Raw genomic sequence first — 17,337 nt, 5'->3', positions numbered from 1 at the left:
TTTTATTTGATGTATCTGAAAAAGGATGTTAGTAAAAAAATATATTCACACTGACACTTAGATTCTGTCAATTTTATCCTATATATCCGAGAAAAGGATGTTGATATAGAATTTAATCACTCTGATACTTAGATTTTGTCAATTTCATCCGACATATCCGACAAAAGGATGTTGAGAATGAATTTACTCATTCTAAAATTTAGATTTTGTCAACTTTATTTGATTTATCTGACAAAGGATGTTGATAAAAAAATTTGTTCACACTGACACTTATATTCTGTCAATTTTATCCTATGTATCCTAGAAAAATAGGTTGATATAGAATTTAATAACTCTAATACTTAGATTTTGTCAATTTTATCCGACATATCTGATAAAGCATGTTTTTAAAGCATTTATTCGTTCTGAAATTTAGATTTTGTCAATTTTATTTGATGTATCTGACAAAGGATGTTGATAGAAAAATTTATTCACTCTTACACTCATATTTTATCAATTTTATTCGATGTATCTGGCAAAGGATGTTGATAAAATAAATTTTCACTCTGATACTTAGATTTTGTCAATTTTATCCGACATATCCGACAAAGGATGTTGATAATGTATTTATTCATTCTAAAATTTAGATTCTGTCTATTATATTTGATGTATCTGACAAAGGATGTTGATAATGAATTTGTTCACTATGACACTTACCGAAAAATGGTATTCCAACTCTTGCATTTCAAGGAAATAAATTCGAAATGAACTTTGAAAAATCAAGAGAATGTAACTGTGACAAGGTAAACCATAACAAAACACTACTGAAATATTCCAACTCTTGCATTTCAATGATAGAAATCCAAAAATGAACTTTGAAAAATCAAGAGAATGTAACCTTGACAAGGTAAACCACGACAAAACACTACTGAAATGTTCCAACTCTTACATTTCAAGGAAAGAAATCCAAAATGAACTTTAAAAAATCAAGAGAATATAACTGTGACAAGGTAAACCACGACAAAACACTACTGAAATATTCCAACTCTTGCATTTCCACGAAAGAAATTCAAAATGAACTTTGAAAAATCAAGAGTATGTAACTGTGACAAGTTAAAGCACAACAAGACACTACTGAAATATTCCAACTCTTGCATTTCAACGAATGAAATCCAAAATGAACTTTGAAAAATCAAGAGAATGTAACTGTGGCAAAGTAAAGCACAACAAGACACTACTGAAATATTCCAACTCTTGCATATCAACGAAAGAAATCCAAAAATGAACTTTAAAAAATCAAGAGAATGTAACTTTGACAAGGTAAACCACGACAAAACACTACTGAAATATTCCAACTCTTGCATTTCACGAAAGAAATTCAAAATGAACTTTGAAAAATCAAAGGAATGTAACTATGACATGGTAAACCAAGATAAAACACTACTGAAATATTCTAACTCTTGCATTTCACGAAATAAATTCAAAATTAACTTTTAAAATTCAATATTATTTAATTGTGACAATTTAAAGCACAAAAAAACACTAATTAAATATTAAAACTCTTGCATTTCAAGGAAAGAAATCCAAAATGAACTTTGAAAAATCAAGAGAATGTTACTGTGACAAGGTAAAGCACAACAAGACACTACTGAAATATTCCAACTCTTGCATTTCAAAGAAAGAAATACAAAATGTACTTTGAAATATCAAGAAAATGTAACTGTGACAATGTAAACCACGACAAAACACTACTGAAATAATCCAACTCTTGTATTTCACGAAAGAAATTCAAAAGGAAATTTGAAAAATCAAGAGAATGTAACTGTGACACGGTAAAGCACAACAAAACACTACTGAAATATTCCAACTCTTGCATTTCAACGAATGAAATCCAAAATGAACGTTGCAAAAATCAAGAGAATGTAACTGTGAATTTCTTCCCAAGAAAATGTTTTGAATACGATTTGGATGTATATAAATTCTAAGTTTAGTGTACTATTCTTTTAATTAACGATTTTGATAACAACTTTATCTATATTTTCAAAGTGTCTTGAATCAGACAAACACATGTGTTATTAATCTGTGATAACACGAGCGTGCGAAGTCTGTTTTCCAAAACTGACCGTTTCTTGTAACACAGATGGTTCTACTTAGATCGGAAAAATACAACACATCTTCAATGCATGATGGGAAACTGACATTTTGAAGGAAAAGAACTAAACCTAAAGAATTAAATTTGCAAACAGAGGGGGAGGAGGAGGGATTTTATTTACATAATGGAAAAAAGAGCGTACTTTACGTTTTCTAGCGACTATACTCATCATATTGTAGGGTTTGTATTGTTGGGGGGGGCTATGCCTCTGAATTTGAATTTACTAGTGGGGATGGTAAAATTATTCTATTTGGAAATAAATTAAGAAATTTAGTAAACTGTACTCACATTGTAAATTGATGTATCCATTGCTTCAATGTTAATAATATTTAATGTATTATCCATAGTATGTTAAATAATAATGAAAATTTAATCGTAAGGTATGGCCATTATATACAAAATCTCAAGGACGAATAAAAATCACTCCTTTTATTTGTAACCAATCACCAGTCGAGTTATCGTATATTGAGCAACCTCCACTGTCTCTGATTGGCCCCTAAAAATGGATGTTGCCTCAGAAACCAGTCTGGTTGAAAAACTTGGAGTTGAAATAAACTTGTGTGGGGAATCCCCGCTCATACTACTCACTTTTTGGCAATGTGTAGGAACCAGTGGGGAATCCCCGCTCGTTTCGAAACGTACCAAGGAAAGGCAAGCAAATAGCATATATTTTCAAAACGTGCTTGGCCACTTTATAGGTAAAGGATTGGTCGCTTTTTGCAATAAGTAGGAGCCAGTGGGGAATCCCCGCTCGTTTGGAAAGGTACCAAGGAAAGGCAAGCAAATAGCATGTAGTTTCAAAAAGTGTTTTTAATCACGTGTAGAGGTCCCATAGAATAACATAGGAAGGAACATAGCGCTATAGAATAGCATGGGAGGGAACATAAACTCTTAGAATAGCATAGGAAGGAACATAAACCCTTAGAATAGCATAGGAAGGAACATAGCGCTATAGAATAGCATGGGAGGGAATATAAACTCTTAGAATAGCATAGGAAGGAACATAACGCTATAGAATAGCATGGATGGGAACATAAACCCTTAGAATAGCATAGGAAGGAACATAAACCCTTAGAATAGCATAGGAAGGAACATAATCCACCCAAATCCATAAGTACTTGCTCTGGAAAGACGCCAAGGAACATCAGGCAAGTAAATCCATAAGTACATGCTCTGCAAAGGTGCCAAGGAACGTAAAGTATGCAAATAGCACAGGAATGAACATAAAGTATGCAAATCCATAAGTAAATGCTCTGGAAAGGTGCCAAGGAACGTAATCTAGGCAAATAGCATGGGAAGGAACATATTCTAGGCAAAATGGAATGTACTACTCTACTTGCATCAACATGCAATTTAACCCATTACTGGGAGAAGGTTTATAACTCCTGGGACTTGTGGAAAAACCAGTGGGCCCTTTTGATTGTACATTTTTGGGGCCTTCTTCCTCCTCCACCTGTATTTATGACCCCGGGCGAGGGTGCCCCAGTTTCTATTATGGAACCCCCAGGGACAAGGTCCCCCCTTGGTCCGTGCCTCCTGTGGAGGTACCCTACATATCTGCAGGGCGTTCCCCTATTGCCACCTGGGGACACGCCGAATGGCCTGGGGGAGGCCAACTAATATGTAGCATAATTTATTGATTCACTTCAACATTATCTTGTAAAACTAATGTAAAATTAATGTCTTGCCTAATTTATTGATTCACTTCAACATTAGCTTGCAAAACTAATGTAAAACTAATATCTAGCCTAATTATCAAGTGTATGTTAAACATTCAGTTCATTTTGAACAGTTCTTTCCAATCATCTTGATTATTACAGTGTTTAAATTGTTTATTTTTCATCAAATTTTTGAAAAACTGAAGCAGGTTACTAAAAAATATAAATAGTTTTGTTTATTTCAAACGGAAATCGCACTCTTTTCGACGCCAAATCCGACTAATTTCAGATTGTAATTCAAATCTCCACAAATTGATGTCAAAATATTGTGAGTTGTATTTTAATTGTTTGTTTTTTTCTTTCTCCCTTATGTTTAGTTGTCGTTTTTTTAGATGGTTATATTTTAAAAACTTTTTTTCTTCTTTAAAGTTCTTATCTCGTCGAGAAAGACTCCCGGACGTGGAGCAGAAATATTCGGATTATTTCTTATTAATTATGTTTTGTTATTGTTTTTTTTTCTTATTTTGTTTATGTTCCGCTGCTATATTTAGATTAAACCCGCTTTAATATCTTAATTTTTCTTTTTAAAAGCTATATCGAGAAAGCGTGTGTCATAAATTTTAAAAAACAATGTGAATAACAAAGATTTGTGCTATTGGAAGACAAGCGACAGCAAAACTCAGAACGAGTCAAAAAAGAAAGTGAAGAAAAAAGAATTATGACCTTAGAAAAACAAGGCCGTCACAATCTTCGAAAACAAACTAAATTCGGCCTAAAACCCAGTAAAAACCTAAAAATATGCCAGAAACTACGCAACTGTTTATTGCAAGTCATTGAGACCCTTCAACGTTGTATGTATTCCCTGGGGAGCCCTCTATTTTCCCAATGAAAGAGTAGCAAAGAAACGAGCCTTTTTTGGAGGTTGCTACTTACAACGAGGATCAATATTTACAAGCCTGCCAAGTGCCGAGTGCTGGGGCCGGGCCTGGAAATAAGCTGCATATTTTTTTCTTAAAACTGGCACGTTGAAATTTTTTGCACGTTGAAATATATATATATATATATATATATATATATATATATATATATATATATATATATATATATATATATATATATATATATATATATATATATATATATATATATATATATATATATATATATATATATATATATATATATATATATATATATATATATATATATATATATATATATATATATATATATATATATATATATATATATATAAATATATATATATATATATATATATATATATATATATATATATATATATATATATATATATATATATATATATATATATATAATATTCAAATATAGAATATTTTCTATGAAGTAAAAATCAAATATGTAGATAAAAACATACAATTTGGCCACCAGCAGCGTGCAATTGGCATATATAACAGAGCTCGAAGCATATATATGAGTCCAAAACCAACAAATATTTTGCCAACCTAAGAATCGTTGTTGGAAAATCTTGGGATATTGTTCTGCTCTTGATGGCAGATAAAAACATACAATTTGGCCACCAGCAGCGTGCAATTGGCATATATAACAGAGCTCGAAGCATATATATGAGTCCAAAACCAACAAATATTTTGCCAACCTAAGAATCGTTGTTGGAAAATCTTGGGATATTGTTCTGCTCTTGATGGCAGCCCGGTGATCAATCCCTACTGTCTAAATACTTTATATATGTACTACTCTACTTGCATCAACATGCAATTTAACCCATTACTGGGAGAAGGTTTATAACTCCTGGGACTTGTGGAAAAACCAGTGGGCCCTTTTGATTGTACATTTTTGGGGCCTTCTTCCTCCTCCACCTGTATTTATGACCCCGCGCGAGGGTGCCCCAGTTTCTATAATGGAACCCCCAGGGACAAGGTCCCCCCTTGGTCCGTGCCTCCTGTGGAGGTACCCTACATATCTGTAGGGCGTTTCCCTATGGCCACCTGGGGACACGCTGAATGGCCTGGGGGAGGCCAACTAATATGTAGCATAATTTATTGATTCACTTCAACATTATCTTGTAAAACTAATGTAAAATTAATGTCTTGCCTAATTTATTGATTCACTTCAACATTAGCTTGCAAAACTAATGTAAAACTAATATCTAGCCTAATTATCAAGTGTATGTTAAACATTCAGTTCATTTTGAACAGTTCTTTCCAATCATCTTGATTATTACAGTGTTTAAATTGTTTATTTTTCATCAAATTTTTGAAAAACTGAAGCAGGTTACTAAAAAATATAAATAGTTTTGTTTATTTCAAACGGAAATCGCACTCTTTTCGACGCCAAATCCGACTAATTTCAGATTGTAATTCAAATCTCCACAAATTGATGTCAAAATATTGTGAGTTGTATTTTAATTGTTTGTTTTTTTCTTTCTCCCTTATGTTTAGTTGTCGTTTTTTTAGATGGTTATATTTTAAAAACTTTTTTTCTTCTTTAAAGTTCTTATCTCGTCGAGAAAGACTCCCGGACGTGGAGCAGAAATATTCGGATTATTTCTTATTAATTATGTTTTGTTATTGTTTTTTTTTATTATTTTGTTTATGTTCCGCTGCTATATTTAGATTAAACCCGCTTTAATATCTTAATTTTTCTTTTTAAAAGCTATATCGAGAATGCGTGTGTCATAACTTTTAAAAAACAATGTTAATAAAAAAGATTTGTGCTATTGGAAGACAAGCGACAGCAAAACTCAGAACGAGTCAAAAAAGAAAGTGAAGAAAAAAGAATTATGACCTTAGAAAAACAAGGCCGTCACAATCTTCGAAAACAAACTAAATTCGGCCTAAAACCCAGTAAAAACCTAAAAATATGCCAGAAACTACGCAACTGTTTATTGCAAGTCATTGAGACCCTTCAACGTTGTATGTATTCCCTGGGGAGCCCTCTATTTTCCCAATGAAAGAGTAGCAAAGAAACGAGCCTTTTTGGAGGTTGCTACTTACAACGAGGATCAATATTTACAAGCCTGCCAAGTGCCGAGTGCTGGGGCCGGGCCTGGAAATAAGCTGCATATTTTTTTCTTAAAACTGGCACGTTGAAATTTTTTGCACGTTGAAATATATATATATATATATATATATATATATATATATATATATATATATATATATATATATATATATATATATATATATATATATATATATATATATATATATATATATATATATATATATATATATATATATATATATATATATATATATATATATATATATATATATATATATATATATATATATATATATAAATATATATATATATATATATATATATATATATATATATATATATATATATATATATATATATATATATATATATATATATAAATAATATTCAAATATAGAATATTTTCTATGAAGTAAAAATCAAATATGTAGATAAAAACATACAATTTGGCCACCAGCAGCGTGCAATTGGCATATATAACAGAGCTCGAAGCATATATATGAGTCCAAAACCAACAAATATTTTGCCAACCTAAGAATCGTTGTTGGAAAATCTTGGGATATTGTTCTGCTCTTGATGGCAGCCCGGTGATCAATCCCTACTGTCTAAATACTTTTATATTTAAACAATTCTTCAGAGTGGATAATTCTTCTTAAGTGTGGTATTTTTAGATATATATATATATATATATATATATATATATATATATATATATATATATATATATATATATATATATATATATATATATATATATAATATATATATATATATATATATATATATATATATATATATATATATATATATATATATATATATATATATATATATATATATATATATATATATATATATATATATATATATATATATATATATATATATATATATATATATATATATATATATATATATATATATATATATATATATATATATATATATATATATATACCGAGGTTTTGGAAGCATTGGGGCCCAAGTCGTCCCCTCCCGACAGCCCCAATTATGTTAACAATGAATATGATCGGCAAAGTTTGTTATTAAATGAAAAAACAAGTTTTTTTTAACTGAAAGTAAGGAGTGACTTTAAAACTAAAAACGAACAGAAATTATTCCGTATATGAAAGAGGCTGTCCCCTCCTCGTTGCCACGCTCTTTATGCTAAAGTTTTTTATTGTTTTAAAAAATAAAATTTTGAGACAGAGTCAAACTTTAGCGTAAACAGCGAGGCGTTGAGGAGGGGACATTCCCTTTCATATACAGAATAATTTCTGTTCGTTTTTAGTTTTAATGTCACTCCTTACTTTCAGTTAAAAAAACTTGTTTTTTTATTTAATTTATGAATGTTTTTGAATTAATGCAGGTTTGATTTTGGCTCACCGTAGCCTACATGAATAATTAAAAAGAAATTTGCATATTAATTTTACTTTTTTTTGGGTAAATGGCTTACTCGAAATTTTGTTCTGACATAACTTACGAATTAACTTACGTATCGAACTTCTATATTCGTATGTTTTTATTACGTATATTAGGGAGTTCGCCCCCTAGTCTATGCTTCGCCCTTTACGCTAAAGTTCGGATTTTGTTCAAATCACAAACCCCTGAATCACAAAGGCCGGTTAATTAGAATAGATAGCTCTTTTGAAATTACTAAAAAAAATATTAATCGTAAAGAGTAAGGTATTAACATGGGGTCGAGCCCACTCATATACGTATAATTTCTGTTCGTTTTAAGTTTTAATGTTGCTCCTTACTTTCAGTTGAAAAAAAAACTAGTTTTTTTATTTAAAATCTGATAGTTTTTTAAATAATGCTGGGAAATCCGGTGCCCCCTTCATAGAAAAGTCCTTTCTTCCAAGGAAACATCCTCCATGAAAAGATCCTCCCCCTTAACAGTATATACCAAGGTACTACTTCTACGACTTTACGTTCCTTCCGGTTTTTCTGGTAGGTAAACAGGTCATTACACTCGGTCATTACACTCTTTGTCAAGAGGAGACAAACTGAAAAGATAAATGTAATAATTAACAATTATTGGACAGGGTCAATATGCTTTTCATCTTTGGTATTATTTGATTCATTGACTGTTTGATCAATGACAGTAACGTTTTATAGATTTTTTTTAAGTGAAATACTCTAGTTTCTTTTCTTAGTTTTGAAAACATTTGGGAAGAAACTAAATTTCAGTTGGGGTGAGGGGGCAAAATCAGGTCTGGGGTGAAAATGGGGTCTGAGAGAGGCAGTTGTCCCCTCTGTCCCATTGAACATTACGCTCTTGAACCCAGCCCCTTGCCAGTTACTGTCATGGGCGACTCCCGGGGGAGGGTGCGCGCGCCAACCCATATTCTTCTTCTTCTTCTTGTATGAGGGATTCAGTAGCACGAGGATTCAGTTGCATGGGAGTTCAGTTGTACAGGGTTTCGGTTATACAGGGGCTCACTTACATGGACCGATCCAGTTGACCTAGGGGGGGGATTTGCGATTTGGAGGAGATGGGATGATAGTGTACTGTATAATACAGAAGTGATATTTTTGAGCGTATTGTCAATTTAACGAGAATGCTTCACTGTAAATAAGGCTATCGTGTTTTACCGAACTTTCTAGGGCAGGGGTAACTATTTATTTTAAATAATTCTAGGAGGAATTGAGTTTTATGGATGATCTCGAAAAAATGCTACTTGTTAAATATTCGGGTAAACACACGACTAAGAACTCTATGATTTGGGAAGTGTGGGTTGCTATTTTTTTACTTTTCTGTGAAGGATTTCTTAGCCTTTCTTTGGTTCTTATTATATTTTATATATAACAAATATCAGTGAATAAATCTTTTTTTTTTTTAGTTATTTTATGTTTTTATTTTTTTTTAATTTTCGTTTTTTTTTAACGAACATAAATAAAAATAATAAAAGCAATATTATTATTCATTTTTAAAAAAAATAATTGAATACATACAACGGGTTTGTTGTGCAGTGAATTGTCACTAGTAGTAGTAGTTTCACGTTTTTTTTTTTTTGCAAGCCATTCATACTATAACTTAAGTGCATTATGATATTTTCTTGATAAAACATAAGCCGTGACTACATCAGATGTTTTTTTGATGCAGTGAGTTGTTACTAGTAATAGCACTTTCGTGTTTTTTTTTGCAAGCCATTCATACTATACCTTAAATGCATTCAGATATTTTCTTGATAAAATATAAACATGACTACATCAGATGGTTTTGTAGTGCAGTGAGTTGTTACTACTAGTAGTATTTTCGTGTTTTTTTGCAAGCAATTCATACTATACCTTGAATGCATTCGGATATTTTATTGATTAAACACAGCCGTTACTACATCAGATGGTTTTTTGATGCAGTGAGTTGTTACTACTAGTAGCACTTTCGTGTTTTTTGCAAGCCATTAATACTATAAATTAATTTAATTAATATATTTTCTTTATAAAACTTTGCAATGAAAAAATAATATTTATTTGTTTTGCAGTTAGTTGTTTCTAATATTTGTATTTTCGTGTTTTTGCAAGACAGTCATAATATAACTAAAATTCATTCAGATATTTTCTTGATGAAAAAAATCCGTGACTATATCAGATGGTTTTTTGTTGCAGTGACTTGTTAATAGTAGTTGCACTTTAGTGTTTTTTGCAAGCCATTAATAATATAACTTAAATGCATTCAAATATTTTATTGATCAAACATATTCGTGATCACATCAGATGGTTTTGTAGTGCAGTGATTTGTTACTAGTAGTGGTATTTTCGGGTTTTTTGAAAGCCATTCATACTATAACTTAAATTCATTCAGATATTTTATTAATAAAGCATAGTTGTTATCACATCAGATGTTTTTGTAGTGCAGTGAGTTGTTAGTAGTAGTAGTATTTTATTGTTTTTTGCAAGCCATTCACACTATACCTTAAGTGCATTCAGATATTTTCTTGATCAAACATAGCCGTGACTACATCAGATTGTTTTGTGATGCAGTGAGTTGTTAATATTATTAGCACTTTCGTGTTTTTTTTGCAATCCATTCATACTATACCTTAAATGCATTCTGATATTTTCTTTATAAAACATAGCCATGAATACATAAGATGGTTTTTTAGTGCAGTGAGTTGTTACTAGTAGTATTATTTTAGTTTTTTTTGCAAGCAATTCGTACTATACCTTAAATGCATTAAGATATTTTCTTGATAAAACATAGTCGTATTTGCAAAAAAAGGGGTAATGGTATTTTTCGATAACTTGATAGGTGATTTGAATAAAAGGAATTCAAATATTTTGTCTATGCGATGGACATGAACTCGATTGGGAACCCATTGTGAAAATGGAAAAACAAAAAACAAAATATATTGTTGGTATGTGTGTAGAGCTCGGCATGGTTACCGGTAGGGCAACAGTCTAACCGTTGACGGTTTTAGGTATCCGTGAATAAGTTCTAAGGCGAGAGTGGAAGTTGGGACAAATTTTTGGAAGTGCCCGCCTCACCTGCCCAGAGTCTCAGGCAAGTGACTCTAAATTTGAAAAAAGTGGAAATTGGCTCAGATTTTCCTGAGCTGAGACAATGAATAGATACTATTGAGAAAGTGATTGGAGACGCTGGACATCCGTGAACAAGTGCTAAATAGAGAGAGGAATTTGGGGCAATATTTTGGGTGCCCACCCACCAAGAGTCTCCGGCAGGTGACCCGAAAATTTAAAAAAAAAACACACAGAGACGATAGACACAAAGAGACGAATCGCACACATAGAGACGATACACACAGAGAGACGTGAAACACACAGACATGACACACATAGAGAGACGACACACTCAAAGTGTGTGTGTGTCGGACTCTGTGTGTGTGTGTGTGTCGTCTCTGTGCCGGTGTCGTCTCTGTGGGTGTTTCGTATCTGTGTGTCTGACATCTCTATGTGTGTGTTGTCTCTATGTGTGTGTCGTCTCTGTGTGTTTGTGTCGTTTCTGTGTGTTTGTCCTCTCTGTGTGTGTGTCGTCTCTTTTTGTGTTTAGTATCTGTGTGCGTGTTATCTCTCTGTGTTTGTCGTTTCTTTGTGCGTGTCGTCTCTCAATGTGTGTCGTCTCTGTGCGTTTTGTCGTCTCTGTGTGTGTGTGTGTTGTCTCTATGTGTAAGTCGTCACTTTGAGTGTGTCGTCTCTCTATGTGTGTCATGTCTGTGTGTTTCACGTCTCTCTGTGTGTATCGTCTCTATGTGTGCGATTCGTCACTTTGTGTCTGTCGTCTCTGTGTGTTTTTTTTTAATTTTTGGGTCACCTGCCGGAGACTCTGGGTGGGTGGGCGCCCCAAATATTGCCCCAAATTCATCTCTCAATTTAGCAATTGTTCACGGATGTCCAGCGTCTCCAATCACTTTCCCAATAGTATCTATTCATTGTCTCAGCTCAGGAAAATCTGAGCCAATTTCCACTTTTTTCAAATTTAGAGTCACTTGCCTGAGACTCTGGGCAGGTGAGGCGGGCACTTCCAAAAATTTGTCCCAACTTCCACTCTCGCCTTAGAACTTATTCACGGATACCTAAAACCGTCAACGGTTAGACTGTTGCCCTACCGGTAACCATGCCATGCTCTACACACATACCAACAATATATTTTGTTTTTTGTTTTTCCATTTTCACAATGGGTTCCCAATCGAGTTCATGTCCATCGCATAGACAAAATATTTGAATTCCTTTTATTCAAATCACCTATCAAGTTATCGAAAAAATACCATTACCCCTTTTTTTGCAAATACGACTATGTTTTATCAAGAAAATATCTGAATGCATTTAAGGTATAGTACGAATTGCTTGCAAAAAACACGAAAATACTACTACTAGTAACAGCTCACTGCACTACAAAACCATCTGATGTAGTCAAGGCTATGTTTTATCAAGAAAATATCTGAATGCATTTAATGTATAGTATGAATGTCTTGCAAAAAAAACACGAAATCGCTACTACTAGTAACAACTCACTGCATCACAAAACCATCTGATGTAGTCACGGTTATTTTTTATCAAGAAAATATCTGAATGCATTTAATGTATAGTGTGAATGGCTTGCAAAAAACATGAAAATACTACTACTAGTAACAACTCACTGCACTACAAAACCATCTGATGTGATCACAACTATGCTTGATTAAGAAAATATCTGAATGCATTTAAGGTATAGTATGAATGGCTTGCAAAAAACCCGAAAATACTACTACTAGTAACAACTCACTGCACTACAAAACCATCTGATGTGATCACGACTATGTTTGATCAAGAAAATATTTGAATGCATTTAAGGTATAGTATGAATGGCTTGGAAAAAACACGAAAGTGCTACTACTAGTAACAACTCACTGCATCACAAAACCATCTGATATAGTCAAGGCTATGTTTTATCAAGAAAATATCTGAATGCATTTAAGGGATAGTATGAATTGCTTGCAAAAAACACGAAAATACTACTATTAGTAACAACTCACTGCACTACAAAACCATCTGATGTAGTCATGGCTATGTTTTATCAAGAAAATATCTGAATGCATTTAAGGTATAGTATGAATGGCTTGCAAAAAACACGAAAGTGCTACTACTAGTAACAACTCACTGCATCAAAAAACCATCTGATGTAGTCACGGCTGTGTTTAATCAAGAAAATATCCGAATGCATTTAAGGTATAGTATGAATTGCTTGCAAAAAAACACGAAACTCATAATACTATTAAAAGATCATTGCACTGAAAACCTCAATTTTTTATTCTCTTCTTTGTTTTATAAATAATTTATATTACTTAATTTGTTTTATTTTATTATTGTATTGCAAAAAAAAAAACACGAAAGTTAAACAAAAATAAAAACATCAAATCAAAAACAAAAATAAAGATTAATTAAATACTATTATTTATAAATAAAATATATGAATTAACTTAATTTATATTTTTAATGGCTTTCAAAAAAAAAAAAAAACGTGAAAAAAATACAAATATTAACAATTAAATTAAATACAAAACAAACTTATTTATTAACTGCTATTTTTTATAAATAAAATATCTTAATTCAATTAAGGTAGAGTATGAATTTCTTGCAAAAAACACGAAAATAATACTACTAGTAACGACTCACTGCACTACAAAACCATCTGATGTAGTCACTGCTATGTTTTATCAAGAAAATATCATACACACCTATGAAAAGCTAAGAAATCCAGCTCAGAAAAGTAAAAAAATAGCAACCCACACATCCAAAATCATAGATTTCTTAGTCGTATGTTTACCCTAATATTTAACAAGTACCATTTTTTCCATACCATCCATAAAACTCAATTCCTCCTAGAATTATTTAAACTAAAAAGTTACCCCTGCCCTAGAAAGTTCGGTAAAACACGATAGCCTTATTTATAGTGAAGCATTCTCGTTAAATTGACAATACGCTCCAAAATATCACTTCTGTATTATACCGTCCCCTCTCCTCCCATCTCCTCCACATCGCAAATCCCCCCCCTAGTTCAACTGGATCGCTCCATGTAAGTGAACCCCTGTATAACCAAAACCCTGTACAACTGAACTCCCATGCAACTGAATCCTCGTGCTACTGAATCCCTCATGCAAGAAGAAGAAGAAGAATATGGGTTGGCGCGCGCACCCTCTCCCTGGATTCGCCCCTGCCAGTAAGTGGCAAGGGGCTGGGTTGAGGAGCGTAATTTCCAATGGGACAGAGGGGACAACTGACTCTCTCAGACCACATTTTCACCCCAGACCTGATTTTTCCCCCTCACCCCCACTGACATTTATTTTCTTACAAAATGTTTTAAAATCTAAGAAAATAAACTAGAGTATTTAACGTAAAAAAAATCTATCAAACGTTACTGTCATTGATCAAACAGTCAATGAATCAAATAATACCAAAGATGAAAAGCATATTGACCCTGTCCAATAATTGTTAATTATTACATTTATCTTTTCAGTTTGTCTCCTCTTGACAAAGAGTGTAATGACCGAGTGTAATGACCTGTTTACCTACCAGAAAAACCGGAAGGAAAATAAAGTCGTAGAAGTAGTACCTTGGTATATACTCTTAACCCCCAAATCTGACCCCTCCCCCCAACCAGGAAAAATCCCTCCTGAAAACGGCTGTATACTTCCCAATAACCAATACTATGGGAAAACAATGGGCAAAGCTCATGACTTGCCGCCCTTCCGCCATGAACTGTGGGGGATTAAGTCATCCTCAAAGACATATTTACTGGATTTTTGACTATGCTGAACAAAATGGCTATCTCAAATTTTGATTGGGTGACTTCGGGAAAAAATGAGCGTGGGAGGGTACCAAGTTGCCCTCGAATTTTTTTGGTCACTTAAAAAGGGCACTGGAACTTTTAATTTACGTTTGAATGAGCCCTCTCACGATATTCTAGGATTACTGGATCGATACGATCACCACTGGAAAAAAAAAACACGCATCCGTGATCTTTCTTTTGGCAAAAAATACAAAATTCCACATTTTGGCAGATAGGAACTTGAAACTTCTACAGTAGGGGTTCTCTGATACGCTGAATCTGATGGTGTGAGTTTGATTAAAATACTATGACTTTTAGGGTCTGTTTCCCCTTTCTCAAAATTAAGGCAAATTTTCTCAGGCCCGTAAATTTTGATGGGTAAGACTTAACTTGATGAAACGTATACGTTTGAAATTAGCATGAAACTCCAATTCTTTTGATGTATCTATTGGTATCAAATTTCGTTTTTTAGAGTTTCGGTTACTATTGAGCCGGTCGCTCCTTACTTACAGTTCGTTACCACGAATTGTTTGTTTCTATCTTACCTTCATCGTAGAATTTCTATCCTTAGAATTTGTCTTTGCCTCGCTTATTTTTCAACTGAACTTCAAGAAAAGCACCGTCCTCTAATTTCATATTTTTGCTTTTCCATTTTTAGCCTAATTTGGAGGTTCGGAAGAGAAGAGAATCAGACAGGAATTCATAATAGTGCAAACACTATATTCCGTTTCCTTTTCCAACTCGTGTGCCAGCATCCAATCATGCAATTTATAGGTTCTTTTACGAACTGAATTATATCTATGCTAATGAGATACTATGCTGCACATAAAAACTGCGTTAACTTCCTCCTCATTTAGTAAGGGGCTGCTAATCCAAAAGAGCAAAGTCCACTGCTTTAGAAACAAGTATATAGAAACCATCTATAAAAATCAAACCCAAAGGGCTCAATATAGTCAATCTATTTTCTATGCTCTATATCTAATTTCCATATTTATTTGTATCCAGTTCATGGATATTTTTCAATATCCAGTTTCTATACACCCACACACACACACACACACACACACACACACACACACATATATATATATATATATATATATATATATATATATATATATATATATATATATATAGTACATAGAAGTGCTATACAAGTCAAACCCATAGATTGGGCTCAAAATAGTCAATCTAGTTTCTATTTATGTTAATTTAAACTTTCACATGCTCTCTAGGGTGAAAGCTAGCCCTTTAAGTGACACCTTACAAATTATTCTGGATGTATACCCTTTCTTGAAGCATCAATGGAAAAGGGTGTAAGACATACACACTTCAAACATTTTATCATATTTTTGGTTTTTTTTTTACTAACAGCGTCAATTCTATATCAAGTACAGCAGATTCTAACCAGACATCAGATGGAGAGCCTTCTGAAACGCGTCCAGAGCCTCCCCCCAAAGTTAGTTGTTTTTATGATTTACCCCATAATTATCTACAAAACTAGTCTATATCTTAGTTTGTTTGTTTTTTTTTCAAATTTGGCCTCCTTGTTTTGATCAGGAGCAAGTTTTTAAATACCAGACTGGTCAAACGTTTAAAAACTTAAAAGGTAAAAACATAAAAAAAATTCAATTTATTTGAATTTTGACCTATTGTTTACAGACTACCCAACGACTCCAAAATATTTCATTAAAGTGGTTAAATGTGGCTAAAGTCAACCACTTCAATACATGTTATTTCGTATGAATTGTTATTCCATGAAATGAAACCTAAATCGGAAAAAGACTGAACATTCCTTGAAGGCTATTCGATCTAGAAAACAGTTTGCTCTTAGAACAAAGTAGGAGCAAGGGCTTGTACGAGAAAACATAACTGGTGAACATAAAAGTGATAAAAGAGTATCACACCCATCCAAACCTTAAAATGAAATCTATATTCAAAAAAGCAAAAAAGATCCTATTATAATGTGGTGTCGGAGGCCTAAACTGTCGAAACGTGACATTTAGGACATCCCAAAAAGTGGGTGTTCACGTTATATTCCTGTCTTGAAATAAACAATATTAACTTTCAAAAGTGGATAAAAGTATAATTTTTAAGTTTCTGAGTGCCAGTTATTAGTTGATATCTGTAGAGATAACATTCCAGGGTAAGACCTTCAACACTAGCTATGGGGATTAAGCCCTTTACTTAACAAGTTAAAATATTAGGGTTGAATAACAGAATTTAAAAAAATATTCATATACTTAAAGGTATCAGATTATATGCACTTTATCCAG

At 32.7% G+C, this 17,337-nt stretch overlaps 1 protein-coding gene across 1 annotated transcript in view; it reads left to right on the top strand.

Annotated features, from left to right (window-relative positions):
- Window positions 1–17,178: 17,178 nt before the first annotated feature.
- LOC148944589 (uncharacterized) overlaps window positions 17,179–17,337 on the top strand; it is a 34,449-nt gene continuing 34,290 nt past the window's right edge. Inside the window, exon 1 of the mRNA XM_089100757.1 lies at window positions 17,179–17,207. The gene's annotated coding sequence lies outside the window, so the exon portion shown is untranslated. The remainder of the gene's footprint in view (window positions 17,208–17,337) is intronic.

This window comes from Artemia sp. Qi Xiang Cuo, chromosome 14 (genome assembly GCF_049724085.1).
Source record: "Artemia sp. Qi Xiang Cuo chromosome 14, ASM4972408v1, whole genome shotgun sequence".
Lineage (NCBI taxonomy): Eukaryota > Metazoa > Arthropoda > Branchiopoda > Anostraca > Artemiidae > Artemia > Artemia sp. Qi Xiang Cuo.
The sequence above is the reverse complement of the archived record's forward strand: the minus strand, read 5'-3'. Positions and strand labels throughout refer to the sequence as shown.